Source organism: Brachycentrus maculatus, unplaced genomic scaffold (genome assembly GCF_059751285.1).
Source record: "Brachycentrus maculatus isolate JH-2025_06_01 unplaced genomic scaffold, ASM5975128v1 h1tg000589l, whole genome shotgun sequence".
NCBI classification, from domain to species: domain Eukaryota; kingdom Metazoa; phylum Arthropoda; class Insecta; order Trichoptera; family Brachycentridae; genus Brachycentrus; species Brachycentrus maculatus.
In genome coordinates, this window is record NW_028281329.1 from 167,898 (window position 1) to 182,294 (window position 14,397).

Here is a 14,397-nt window from a genome sequence, read left to right on the forward strand (position 1 = left end):
TGAATAAATTGCAATATTATTTCACAAAATACCACTTTCATATAAAAACATATTTTTCGTGCAAACTTGTACTTCAGAAATAAAATCACTATTTCTTTTACTACAACCATTACGCTGTTTGATTGCGGGTTGTCAGAATGGATGTAACGCCACACCCGTTTGTCCTAACATACACTCCAATTTCCTCTATATTCATACATCTAATCATGTGTACGTACTCTCCGGTTAAGTACACCTTTGACACAGTCAGATTTCAGGTTTTGAATGATTTGATCGTGTCTAATCTTTCTTGGTTGTTTCGTTGTGTTCTTCCATTTGCATTAGCTAAATAAACTCTCTCTCTATCTCTCTCTCTCATCATTCATTCGTTCCATAAACCCAAACAACTGCAAATACCCATTATTTATTATTCCTTACTCTACCTTTTATTTCATTCTAATGTAATATTATTTTATGGCCATCTGTCGAATTTTTATACATTCCTCTAAAGGACCGTATTCCAACGGAATTTACTCTGCTGTGTTCAGACTAACATTTAATATATTTCCTTCATTCGCTCTGATCTCAATATCTCAATAATTTCCCCACTTTTTTGACAAAATTCTTTCCCCACTTTTTTTATATACTTATTTCTTTCCCTTTGAGATGATTTTTCGTATACGAATCCGAATATTCATATATTTTAATTTATATGTGAGTAGGTACGCCGGTGTTATTTTTTTATTTATATTAATTGTTTAAAAAGTATCACTAATTTATGTTGGCGTTATTATTATTTTAATTAATGAATGTCTTTTTTCAGGTAAGTCAGGGAGCTGGGAACAAAAATCGCATTTTAAGGAATAAGGAATCAAACTATGCACCTCGATTGAATTCTGCTAAGCCACAGAGTCACAACAATGCTAGTGGACATATTAATTTGCAATAGTATTAGATTCGGAGCATGCATGGTATGTTTTTAAAATTATTTTTTCATGACATGTTACTTTAAATTCGATTTTTCCTACTGGATTTTATGTTACGTTCTTTTTATATTCAAAATCGTATTTAATACATTTTGAACCTACAACATGGTAAAAAATTGTTTCTTTGATTCTAACGCACAATGAAACTTTTTTATAGTAGTCCGTAAAAAAATATTTAAATGTTTTAAACCGGTTTATTCGTTTTTTTGTTATTTATTTACTTTGAAATGCTCATAGGAAAGTTTAATTTAAATAGCGCCTAAACCGCGTAAGTCGTAAAACATCACGCCTAAGATGAAATGCAAACAGTATGAACTGATTTCTCTTTCTGTGGTTAACCCTTTAATTACAAAAAAAACGGGAGGATTTTTTTTATCACGTTTAAAAAAAATATATTACCAGTTACAGGTAATTTAGTAAATTTTTCCAAAGTGACATTCTACGGTCTTTGACGTGTTCAAATTATTGCATTTGTAAATGTAAATTGAAATTTCTCTATAATTGTAAATTATGTAGGTACTACTTACGACAATCAGTATTAAAAAAAGATATTTCTGCATATATTTTGGAAATCTTAAAATTATTTTTCGTATACCAAAATATAACAAAAATACTCAAATATATTTTGTTGACATATCGCTCACTCCTTTCAAGAACGTCATTATTCAGAAATCGTCAATTTTCAGCTGTGCATGTTTTCGGAATGCCCAGAAAATGTACTCTATCCCAGCAAAATAGGCATATTTTAAACTTAATATTTACCCGCTACAGGGCAGAATGTGTTGTTTTTGCATTTTGAAGAAAATGTATTATTTAATATATATTTTTTAAATTTACTAGTTATTTTTCAAATGGAGAAAAAAACCTTCAGGTTTTACTTAAAAAGATCTGTTGCACAGTAAAAAGTTTAATAAGTGGCTTGATATTTATTTTTAATACATTGTATTATATTTATAAACTTTAAAAACGTTTTCCTGAAAAATCAAGTTTTTTTATTTATGACGTTCTTGAAAGGAGTGAGCGATGTGTTATAGGGTTAATGGTTTGCTTACTCAAATAAAATATTGTATTTTTTCTCAGCGGTGTAGATATATCAGTAATTTATATTCATTGTGATTATAACGTAATTATTGTTAGATGCTTCATTTAAATGTCTCCATGGAGAAAAATATATCCGTAACTTAAATTTTAATATGGGACTAATGTGTTTTGAATGATTTTTTAACTTATAAAAAAATCATGTAACAATATATTGTAAAAAGAGGAATCAGAATAAAAGAAGGAAGAGTTTTCTAGAAAAACAATAATAACTTGTTAAAACGATAACTCGGTTATTAACTCTAATTGAGCGTTTTAACTTTTAATGTCACTTTGAACATAATAACCTACAATTAGCGTCATTTTTAAGCCGATTATGCATATTTTTAAACAGTAGTCATAAAAATAGGAAAAGTGCATTTAAATAATTAATTTTGTGATATTTTTTATACTCGAGGAAAACTTATTTAAGATACGATAGTACGTAATTATTTTAGTTTTGTTCATTGTTATAACGTCTACGTTTTCCGAATTTCCTCAATAAATACATTAAAAAATATTATGAATACATAAAAATGTGCATTTGAGTTTTTGATTTTGTACATTTATTTTTACACAAGGCCTGTTTGTAAACTACCGGATATGAATGTTCCATTTAGACATACTGACTGAGATTTACGAATCCTACATTCGAGTAAATCTGAGGATACACTGAGCCGTTGATCAATTGAACAGTTGAGTCGAAAAACAAATGTCTTATTGATTCGGTCACTAGCTCACAAATACTCAAAACAAACAAACAAAAATTGAAGAAAACTTGAGGCCTCATGACTTTTCTGACTATTTTTTTTACGTCATCGATATAATATACAAATGACATTTCTTTTCCCTTGCCAATGCCTATAATTTGGGAGTAAGGGGCAAAAATGAATTTATTTTTAAGCAATTACATTTGTCCATCACTAATTCTGATAATTTTTAATTGACATTGTAAACACAACATTCCTTAGTTTAATTTATATCAATAATTTTGTTTATAAACTAACAAACAATTAAATATTTTTTTAAATTAATTTGAATAAAAGTGATTAGAGATTTTTGACGAAGATTTTAATTTACAACATTTTGAGTGTGTCCAAATACTTGTTCACAAAATCTGGATTATCCCCAATTACAGGAGTTACATTCATATTATTTTTTGACATCTCATCAAAGATGAAGAATAAATTATCTGGTCAAATTATAAGCTTAATAATAAAAATGAAAATGGTATTTTCTGGCGTTTCTCATGTGTATGATTATAATCCGGGATTCGGATCTCACATACTAATAAAAGAGTTTCTGCTTAATAAAAAGCTTCTTTACATCTCACCAATAGATGTCTCTAGTGAAGTTTTAGTGATTTATGAACAAGGTTTCTAAATTGGTTCATATATATAGAGCTTCTAAGAATTTGAGTAGTGTGGTTGTCAATAATGGGTAGAATTGGTGAATGTTACACGTGTGTAAAGTGATCACTTAAACCAGCATATGACGGTCGTAAGCCCCGTAAATGCCCAGACTTCCATATTCTTCTTCATCTTTGATGAGATGTCAAAAAATAAGATTTTAATGTTTATTACTATATAATATTTACTTAATTAACATATAAGCTATTAATTTAGGCTCCATATATAAAGAATCAAATAAATTACGATTATAAGAAGTAACGAAACGTTAACGTCTGTTTTAATCACAATTGAAACTATTCTTTTTAAATTTGTTTTTATAAAAAATATGTGTTATAATAATATTTATTACAGCCTGCCTAGATAGCAAGGCGCGAGCTGACGCCGAATATTGTGTAAACAATAACATTTTCAGTAATAGTCAGTGATGTGACATCACAGCGCAGCGTACCCGACATAAATTGGAGAGAAAAATGGGCAAAATGGAAGTGCAATTTTCACTTTTTACCGCAAAGTGTTGCCAAACTTGAGCTCGATTCACTTTCTAGGCAAAAAGTTGTATTTTATGGGCGTGAGAAATGCATTGTCTTCAATGAACACGCCAGGAAAATAGTTCTTCATTTCTGGGAAACATCGCCGGAACCTGAATAACTATGATTTATTTACAATTAAGTTAGCTGATATTACTGTAAAATTTGCGTAAGCGTTAGGTAATTTGATATTTTACATAATAATGCATACAGAGATTAATGAAGTTATTGTATTCTGTATATTGTCTTAACATTTTAGAATGGTTCAGAATAGTCCACGAGGTTACTTAAAGATTACAAGCATTTAATATTTTACAGAATTTTCTTCTAGCCTTTGATTTTACCTAGGAGTAGTTCATTTGTTTGATTTTTTCAATAGATGTCGATGAAGGGTGCATAAATTATATTACTATTGTATAACAGTTTCGTGTTTGTACTATCTTTAAAAAATACTTCAAATTATCTGGCTTCATATATTTATAAGTTCATTATTCTTCATTAATAGATTTTATTATATTTATTACGATCGTTTTACTTTAAACGCTTCTATGAATAATACATTTAATTCTATCAATAAAATGGAATAATTATCATTAATTCCATTTGATATTTTATTACCATTTATATCAAAAACACCTTTGTTACTTATTTTAGTGATCGGGACTGAAGTATGTAACTTTTTGAAATATCCGATTTTATAAAGATGATTGAATAATTGAAGGGATATAGTATTTCTTTGAATTATACCTTTAAAGTTATAATTATCCTAGAAGTTACCTAGCCACGTAAACTAATTATAAAGCATTACAAATAAGCACTGCAATTTCACAATAGTTGTCTACTGTTTCATAATGTATAATTTCAGAGATATCACAATATCATTATAATCCTCTAAGCTTGCTTTATACAATTCAATATACAGGATGTTTTTAAATGTCTAAACAGATGTGTTAATAAAATTACAACAAAGTTAAGTAGATCCTTTTTTTCGACAGTTTAGGAAAATAATCACTATTTGCAACAACTTTTAATGGACAACTCACGTCTCTGCAACCATTAAATATATATAATAGTCAAAATGTAATATCTAAAATAACAATATGTATTTCTTTCTATCTTCTTATTTTTTCCGCCTTTGGAATAAGAATATTAAAAAATAATTCGTTTAATTTTCACGAAAAAACAAACATTTTAGAGCATTTTAACCATAAGTTATTTAATCAATATGATGTGTTTAATTAAAGTGTTACATGGATATAAATAATGTGAAGAATAGGCAAATAGAAGAATGTTAATGATTTTTTAAAAGGAGAATTCTCCTATATTCCTATCAATAAATTATTTTTTCATCAGCTTGTAGACATGCATGTATGCAAATACGTAAATTGATGCAAATACGTGGTTACTTCAACACTGCATTATTCTTTCATGATCAATGTACATAATATGCATTCAAAATCAATTATGCATTGTTCCGATCTCAAACACTGTATTTTTATTACGACTTTAAAAGTACTTATCTATTATGAATTGTATTTATGTATGTTGACGTATTTGTTTTAATTTTTTTATAAGACAAAATTGTATTAATTTCAATTTTACCTCGTAAATACCATTATATCTTAAAATCCATTGTGACACGTGTTTCGATGCATTCCGCGTCATTTTCAAACACCGTTTAAAAATGATGCGGAATGCATGGAAATCGCCACAATATATTTTAAGAAATGGTGGTACGCACCAAGTAAAACTTAAATTAAAAAATCAATTAAAATTGATCTTGATGGTTCCATGGCCACTTTAAATAGTAAAAACCAGGATTCTTATACATATACGCGTAAGTTCAGTTAAGTAAAAACTAAATTAGACCTAAAAATATCGCAACTGACGCAAATTAATCTATGTACGAGTATATATGACATACATGAACAATCATTCACGTTAGCTGACCTTGGAAATTAGAATAACAAAACCTTTGTTAGTTGGAAGTTGGAAGTCAACGAGTTGACACTTTTATGTTTTGTGGCTATATTGTACTGGTTGAGCGACGGGAACTAATTATATTATTGTGGCTCATTCCATTTCAAATCGCATAATTCGAATATTCTAGAATTTTTCGTCGAATTATATAAATTGATTTATATCCATCAGAAATAAATTTTGACAGCGGATTAAGGATTAATGTTTTTCACAGTGTATCTCTCCCCTTATCTGCACCCGATGGTACATGGGACACTGCATCGTATTAATTCAGTATTATCTTGATCGTACTTATATGAAGGCAAGGTGATCACTCCTGCGCTCCATGGACCAGTACAGGGTAATACTCGTATTAAATAAATATTAGATTGTAAAATTACCAATATTTTTTTCACTTCCCCCCCCCCTGGGAATCGAACCCGGAGGCGTACAGTGTAAACATGTAATTATATTAAACATGAATTTGTTGATGATTTATCTGTCTAGCCATGCGTAAATCTTGAATCAACCAATAGAAAAGCAAATGTGTACGAAAACACTAGTCAACACGCTTTTTGGTTTCTCCTATGTTACAAATAAAGAAAAAATCATTTTTCCCATTAAAGTTTGCTTTCTACAGTTTGAGAATATTTGGCGAATCTTGTACGGGTCTTTCTCAGGACAGTAGGATACCTGGTTTCTATGCACGAGGGATATACCGATCCGAATGACATGTCGTTGGTTAGTAATAAATGATGCAAGTGTAGCTGGTGTTGAGTAGGAAATTGTTAAATATTCTGTGAATCGTGATTTTTACCGTTCGTAATTCGTTTCTAAATAGTATTCCTTTCTCAAAACGACTAACGTTTAATTAACAAAATCATATTAATTTCATACTATAAAAAGGGACATAAAACGCCAAGCCACTTCCTTCGAGCTATGTATATATTTATTTTGGACATAAAAATCATACCAAAGGTACCTACCTAGTCCGGGTAAGAAAAAAAAGAACAATCGAAAAAATCATAATTGTCAACGAAAGACAAGTTCATTAAATATAAGTTTTTTTTAGTCTAGATTAACAAATGGCTTCAATATAATTTTTTTAAACAAATCAATTATTAATTTCTGTTCAAGCTAGTACCTATCTTTTTGAAGTTGCCGAATCGCGAAAACGACAAATGTTGCGCCTGACTCATATTTTCCAGATCATCGTTAAGAAGAACGCATACATTCACCAAAATTTTATGCTTTAAGTTTTGTACAGACATTTCTTGGTGAAACTGCATTTGATATACTATAATGGCAACTTTTTTCCATTTTTATTTTATTTGACGAGTGACCGGATTTTGTCTTTACCCACATTTATCAGACTGGCGCTGATGATGTCGATAACGACGAAGCCCGGTGATTGGCCAAATAAAATTGAACTGGAAAAAAAGTTCAAAGTTATTGTTTTATTGTATAAATTGTTATCCGGTACAACGTAACACGATAGACGCAATTCGCTTCGTGCAAATCAGAAAATTCAAATATTTTATTTTATTTGACACGATCCGCATTACAGAGGTTCGGATAATCGGAGCTCTATTGTATAACGCCTGCCTATCATTCCATGAAATAAAGATTTAATTGCCAAATAATAATTTAATTTAGGCAGATTTGTTGATGACCGATACATATGATATCCAAAATCCAAATATGGGATTGAGGACCTCAATTTTCATTAGAACGACCAAGGTTCTACTTAGTAGGTAGTAATTTATACGAAATATTAATGAACCCAAGAGAATATAATTTCACATTGATATACCCAAGAGATATTCTTCATAGGTTTCATTACAACACTTTAAAAGTTATTTATTTTTTCGAGAAATAAAAATACTTTGTGTTCTGATCCACTCACATTTTTATTAACCAACTAGTTTCGGCAACAACCTGTTGTCCTCTTCAGGGTTTATTTTTTACTAGTAATAATTATATTAATAGTAACTAGTAGTAATAATAAATAATTTATTACTAGTAATACTAGTAATAAATAAACCCTGAAGAGGACAACAGGTTGATGCCGAAACTAGTTGGTTAATAAAAATGTGAGTGGATCAGAACACAAAGTATTTTTATTTCTCGATATAAGATATCAATATGATCCACAAAGTTATTGCTTTTAATATTCAAAACTTTAAAAGTTGTTTTATTTTCAGGTGAATTTGTGAAAAATGTAATAGTAAAAAAGTTGTTGGCTAAACGCTCATTTGTCGGACATTAACGTAGAATGTAGGCGATCTAAGAGCATACTAATTAAATTGTCACCACATTGCTGGGACGTGAGTGACGTAACGTGGTATTCACGTAGTCCGGGGTAGCTGGAGCTCTGTGCAGAGTGGACCCACGTAACTCGTGAATGTGTACTGTTAAAGTGTCGTCCATCTTCTTAATTGTTTCCATTGACGATTCTCATTAAGATAATTGCGTTAGCTATTTATCTCCTCAGATATTATGGGAATTACGGTAGCATATTTGTGAATTATAGTATCAATATATGCATTAAGAAGGCTTATATTGTGTGAAATTTGAAGAAAAAATCATGAAAATTTATTGTAATTTCAAGGACTTGACATCTTGTTGGCTAATACCCTAAGCGCATACTGGTCTTTGAGATTAATAACGGATATGATTAATATTTTTTTTAGCTATAAATGTATGTAAATAGTAATATGATGGTGTATTGTGTTGTTTTCTTGCCTTTTTGGTGATTTTGCTGACAAAAAGACGATACCGGTAGACTAAAATAAGTAGGTATAGTTATATTTTAACATGGGTAACTAACATTTTGTCAAATTAACATTGGATTGCTTTTATTTTTTTTCTTTGTGTTTGTAGAATTTTATAATACAGATTCTATATATATTGCCTACTGATATGTATAGCATATATTAGGTAACTTTAAGGGGAAAAATATATACATAATTTACTTTAAAACCAATTATTACAGTACTTGATTATTGAAATCTTTGTCACATTCTTAAAAAGTCGGGAGGTTTCTTCTGATAATTTTAATTTCATTTAATTTTCACCAAAAATACTTATCTGTCCACAACATCTTGAAAGTGAATGTGGTGGGTTTAATTAGTTGCGTGTCTTCTCGTAACTCCGTTCAGATTTTCTCGTGAGAATTCGATTATTCACATTGCGAAGTAGATTTCTATGGAGATGAAGAGATCTAGATCTCGGTACCATTACCCCACATTAACTGCTGTTCTCCTGATCATATTTTCGCATTGTGCGATCATTTTGCCACCTCATGAATTCAATTAAAGTTGTATTTTTAACAAGTCGGTTGATTTAAGGTTATTCTTCGTTTGAATTTAAAAATCACATAATATAATATCGCAATTTGTTACTTGAACTGGTTAACCTCTAACAACGCGTCGTGGGTACCCGAAAATATGTAACTATTTTGTTTTCTTATTGTTTCCTCACAGTACAAATTGTTTACTAAAAGATAATATTTTTTAAATAAATATTTTTTGGAGGTGAATGAACTCTAATATTTTTCAGTAAATTTGGATTACTTCGTTTTAAATGGTCAATAATTGATCGATTTTTTGTTGCTGATCATAATTTTTTTATTAGTAATAATGAAATATTTTTTTAAGGAATAAAATTAGTGTTCTTGTTTTATACAAATATTTCACACTTTTTGTTGGCCTAAGCGGCCTGTTATTAAAAAAGATGTCAAGCTATGGGTAGAGTGAGTAGGTTCGAACCGAGAAACTCTTAACTCAGACACACGTGTTAGTAGGAATAAAATTGTGGAAAAACGAGGAATTGAATTTCAAACTGTTTGCAATACATGTCCGCCTCCGTAGTGTAATGGTCAGCACGCTCGGCTACCGTTCTGGAGGTCCCGGGTTCGATTCCCAGGGGGGTAAAATAAATATTAGTGATTTTTTCACTGTCATATTTATTCAATATTACCCTGGACTGGTACCTGAAGCGGAGGGCTGATCACCTTTCATTCATGTGTAAACGATCAAGATAATACTGCGTTTATATGACGCAGTGCCCTATGCACCATTGGGGTGCGGATAAGGGTTTTATTATTGCAATACATACATAAGTTAAAAAAAGATTTCGATCAAAAAGTGCATTAGAAAATATTAAGGTAATTAACATGTATTTGAAAGATTTAGGGCGAACATATTCCAAATGTGAATAAACACGTGCTAGCGCGTAATAAAATTGATAGGCGCGAAGTGTCGCGTATCTAAGTTTATCCAAGAAAAACAGTTTCCATCAATATTGTGTAAACACACGCGTTTCTTACTTATGCATCTATAAACTAGTTTAATGACTATATCGCAAGATGTCGCAAGACAACGTATTATGTAGATTGATCCGTGATAAAATATAGACATTATTCGTGGAATTCAACATCGCAAATACGTTTTCTACTTATATCCAAAACAACCAACAAAATATTAAAAAAATACATATAATAAATACTTAAACAGGGACGTCTATAGTTATAAGTGGAGTTTGGCTATATACATGGCTTATACGAACTGTTATTAGCAGCCTTGGTGATTACTTTATACACTGTATAATGTTCACCAATCTGCCCAATGATCATCCACAATGCGTGTATTCTTGGATGCTGCGTAAATGGTGTATTATATTTTAACCATCTCTTTGACAGATAGAACTGCCATTTGTTACGTACTTTGTGAAGATAATAGCTTTCTATTTCTATCCATATGTGAGAATTATTTTATATTTAATAATGAGAAGAACGGCGAACAAAAACAGCGTAAAAGGTCTTTTAAAAAAAATACTTGGTCTTTGTTGAGACATGTAAAATATATCACGATGTATGGCCCTCGGGGATTATATAACTTTTAAAGTAACCAAAAAAAGTAATAGAATGTCAACATTTTGACGTTCTATTGTTTATTCTCTGAGATCGGAGATTCTAGGAAAATTCTATAGAAATTACTGCAAAATTTTTCAAAAGGTTGAAATAAGAATAAAATTCCAGGTAATAAATAGAATCAGGTGAATTTTTCAAAATCGTAAAAGGTTAGTTAGTGTTTTGATATTTGGAAATTCTTTGAAATTTTTTTGACACTTTTACTACGAAATTTACCATTTCTGAATATGTAACCTAATATAAATGATAAATTCAAATGTGTGTTACATATGTCTCCACACTGATGCAACAGTTTCTGGAAGAGACTATGAAAGAATCGGGGATTTATGGGGATTGCGACCTATCGTCGGCTGGCTTAAGTGAAGACTATATTCACTTGTGTAACGTTCACTATTTTAGACACGATGAAAGTTCGAAATAGCAAGTAGTGTAGATAAACTGCTAAGGCGGAAATTAAAAAAGAGGCATACAAAATTGAGTGATATTTTTTTATTAATATTATAGTCTATTACCAGTTTGGTAAAATCAAACTGAAGTACAGTCTTGAATTTTCCACCTTAATCTTGTAGCTCAGTTAATTTTGCTTTTAATTTTTACTTATTTTTCTTCATTACTTTTTATTGTTGTTTGTATTGTTTCTCTCTCTCTTTCTCTCTCTATCTCTCTATCTCTCTCTCTCTCTCTCTCTATATATATATATATATATATATATATATATATATATATATATATATATATATATATATATATATATATATATATATATATATATATATATAAATATATATATCTATATATATATATAAATATATATATATATATATATATATATATATATATATATATATATATATATATATATATATATATATATATATATATTTATATATATATATATATATATATATATATATATATATATATATATATATATATATATATATATATATATATATATATATATATATATATATATATATATATATACATTTAACAAGTCCTTAAACTTGTTTATTTTAGTTTTTTGTGTTCTCATCTAATTGATGAAAACATTTTTGTATTGCACTGTATTTCATTTCATGTTGTGTTTTTCACTGTTTCTAAACTATAAATAAATGAATAAACTGTATAAAGTTTTCGAATGTAGGAACCTAACCAGTTATAATGACATCACTGTGTTTATTCGTGTATTATACATGTATTATTTCATTGAATTTATTAGATTTCACACATGTAGCACAGCTCGCCAGATCTTGGGACAAGGAATGCCTTGTAGTTGCTCCAACAATGTGAATAAGTGATTAAAGTCGCTAATAAAATAATTCCATAGCCGTTTCACTTGGAGCCCTTCCAAGAATTTAAGACAAGTCACCCCCCATACCATCTGAGAAATGCAATAGATACCTAACTCATGTATCAAATGCGATATTTACAACTTCCGAAAGCTGATTTTAATTAATTTTGCACGAGTTTTGACCCTCAAGGAATAATTTATTGACCAGATTTCTATGTTACATTTTGTTTTGTTATTTTTATTTATTCATTTACGTAATAAATTGCGCTAATCAATTTATTTCTTTTGATAACTAAGTACTATGTGGGCATATTGTAATTGTACATAGTAATATTATTTTGTTCTGTTTGTGTTTTCTCACGTACAACTTGTGAGTTTAATGCACTTTATTACCACCAGCGTTAAAGAGAAATGTTCGGAAAATTAATCATACCTAGTAAAGTGATAAATATTTAATAATGTAATACAAAATTAATTATATAATTTTATGTAATAAGCATATCACGTGTCATTGTGTATTATACATATATATTTTTTCTACTATGGTAAACTAGTAATGTTCGTGAAACGAGTAACATACTTGGTAACTTCATGGTTCTTTTCTCTTCGCTAAAACACAATTGCGACCACTAAAATTGATTTTTTTATTTAGTGAATGAGTTGAGTAATACATTATCACTTCATAAAATAAAAGTTCGCTTGCGTGATAACATATTTGGAATAACGGTCGTGATGACCATCGACGCATGGTTGTTGTTTGTTTTGCCAAATTAAAACGTTTTTATTTATAAAAATGGAGATATGAACACAAAGGGAATAATTCGTATTTACTTTCGTGTACTTTAAAAAAAACAATGAGTTTTTTCAATCACCAAAATTACTGAAGTTATTTATTAAGTTTATACTTTAAAGTATAGTATGTTATATGTTGTCGAAATAATATACAATTCGACTTTATTTAATATCACTTATCCTAATTCATGTCCGATCTTTATAATATTAACTCTGATACCGCATAGGCCTTCTCTTGTCTATCATCAAAAAAGTAGATTAAATTATTGTCAAGATCGTATAATAATATGAAGGAAGAAGAGGAATAATAATAATTATAAAAACAACTACTTTAAAAATAATAACAATAAACAAATGTGCAGGTTAGATTTAATGATAAAAAATATTAAAATTAATAATTATTTTTTTTAAAAAATCAAATGAGCATATACGAGTATATCTGTAAAAGCACAATATGTATGAGTATGTAAACATTTTTAAAATCAATAATATCAGACAAAACCGATAAATTTTCAAACATTTATTATAATGATTACAATTGACACATTTTCGTTTATTTAAATTGTCTCAATTAAAACGCCAATTTGAATATTCATTATGAATACAACAATTATATTTGTTTTTCAACACCGTCGGTAGTTAGAAGGTACGAGAATATAAAACAATGAGTTTGTTAATAAATCAAGCGTAAATACGAAGCAATTTAATAATACGTCGTCTGTCTCTTGAAAGAATTAATAATCACTTCACAGTGTACGCATTTTCTTTTGTAATAAAATACGAATTTATAACGTTTGTAAATACGACAAACACGTAATTACGTTTTATTTTTATAATCGGTTTTGTATTCTTACCAAACACTCTTGTCCAAATTATCGGGCTGTCTGTTAATTGGTACAGCCGCTTATACGGGCCAAATCGTAAGGAACTGATATGAAACTAGGCGACTAATAGTAATATTCGAGTACGTCAGTTAGTTATTACTATAAAGTTGTTACATGGGTAGAATGGTAAATGTTACACGTGTGTAAAGTGATAACTTAACCAGCCCATGACAGGTCATAAGCTCTGTAAATACTTAGACTTTCATTTTATTATTCATCTATGTTGAGATGTCAAAATAAGGGAATACTTGCCATTTATTCGGAATAGGAATCCTAACAGCCTCGATTAAACCATTTTATTAATTCATAAAATAACCGAATTTCAAAAGTAGGTATGTATTTTAAAAAACATATAAAACTCATTAAAAAAAATAGTAATAGTAAAATATGTAAAACTTGTGTGCCAACCATCGTGACATAATATAGGATAGCAGGGCGGACACCGCAGCGTAAAAGGCGCCAAGAGCGTCAGAAATGAAGACTCTAAGGGGCATACCTGGCAAGAGTCTAAGAGATAGAATAAGGAACACCAGGATGATTCAAGACCTTTTTAG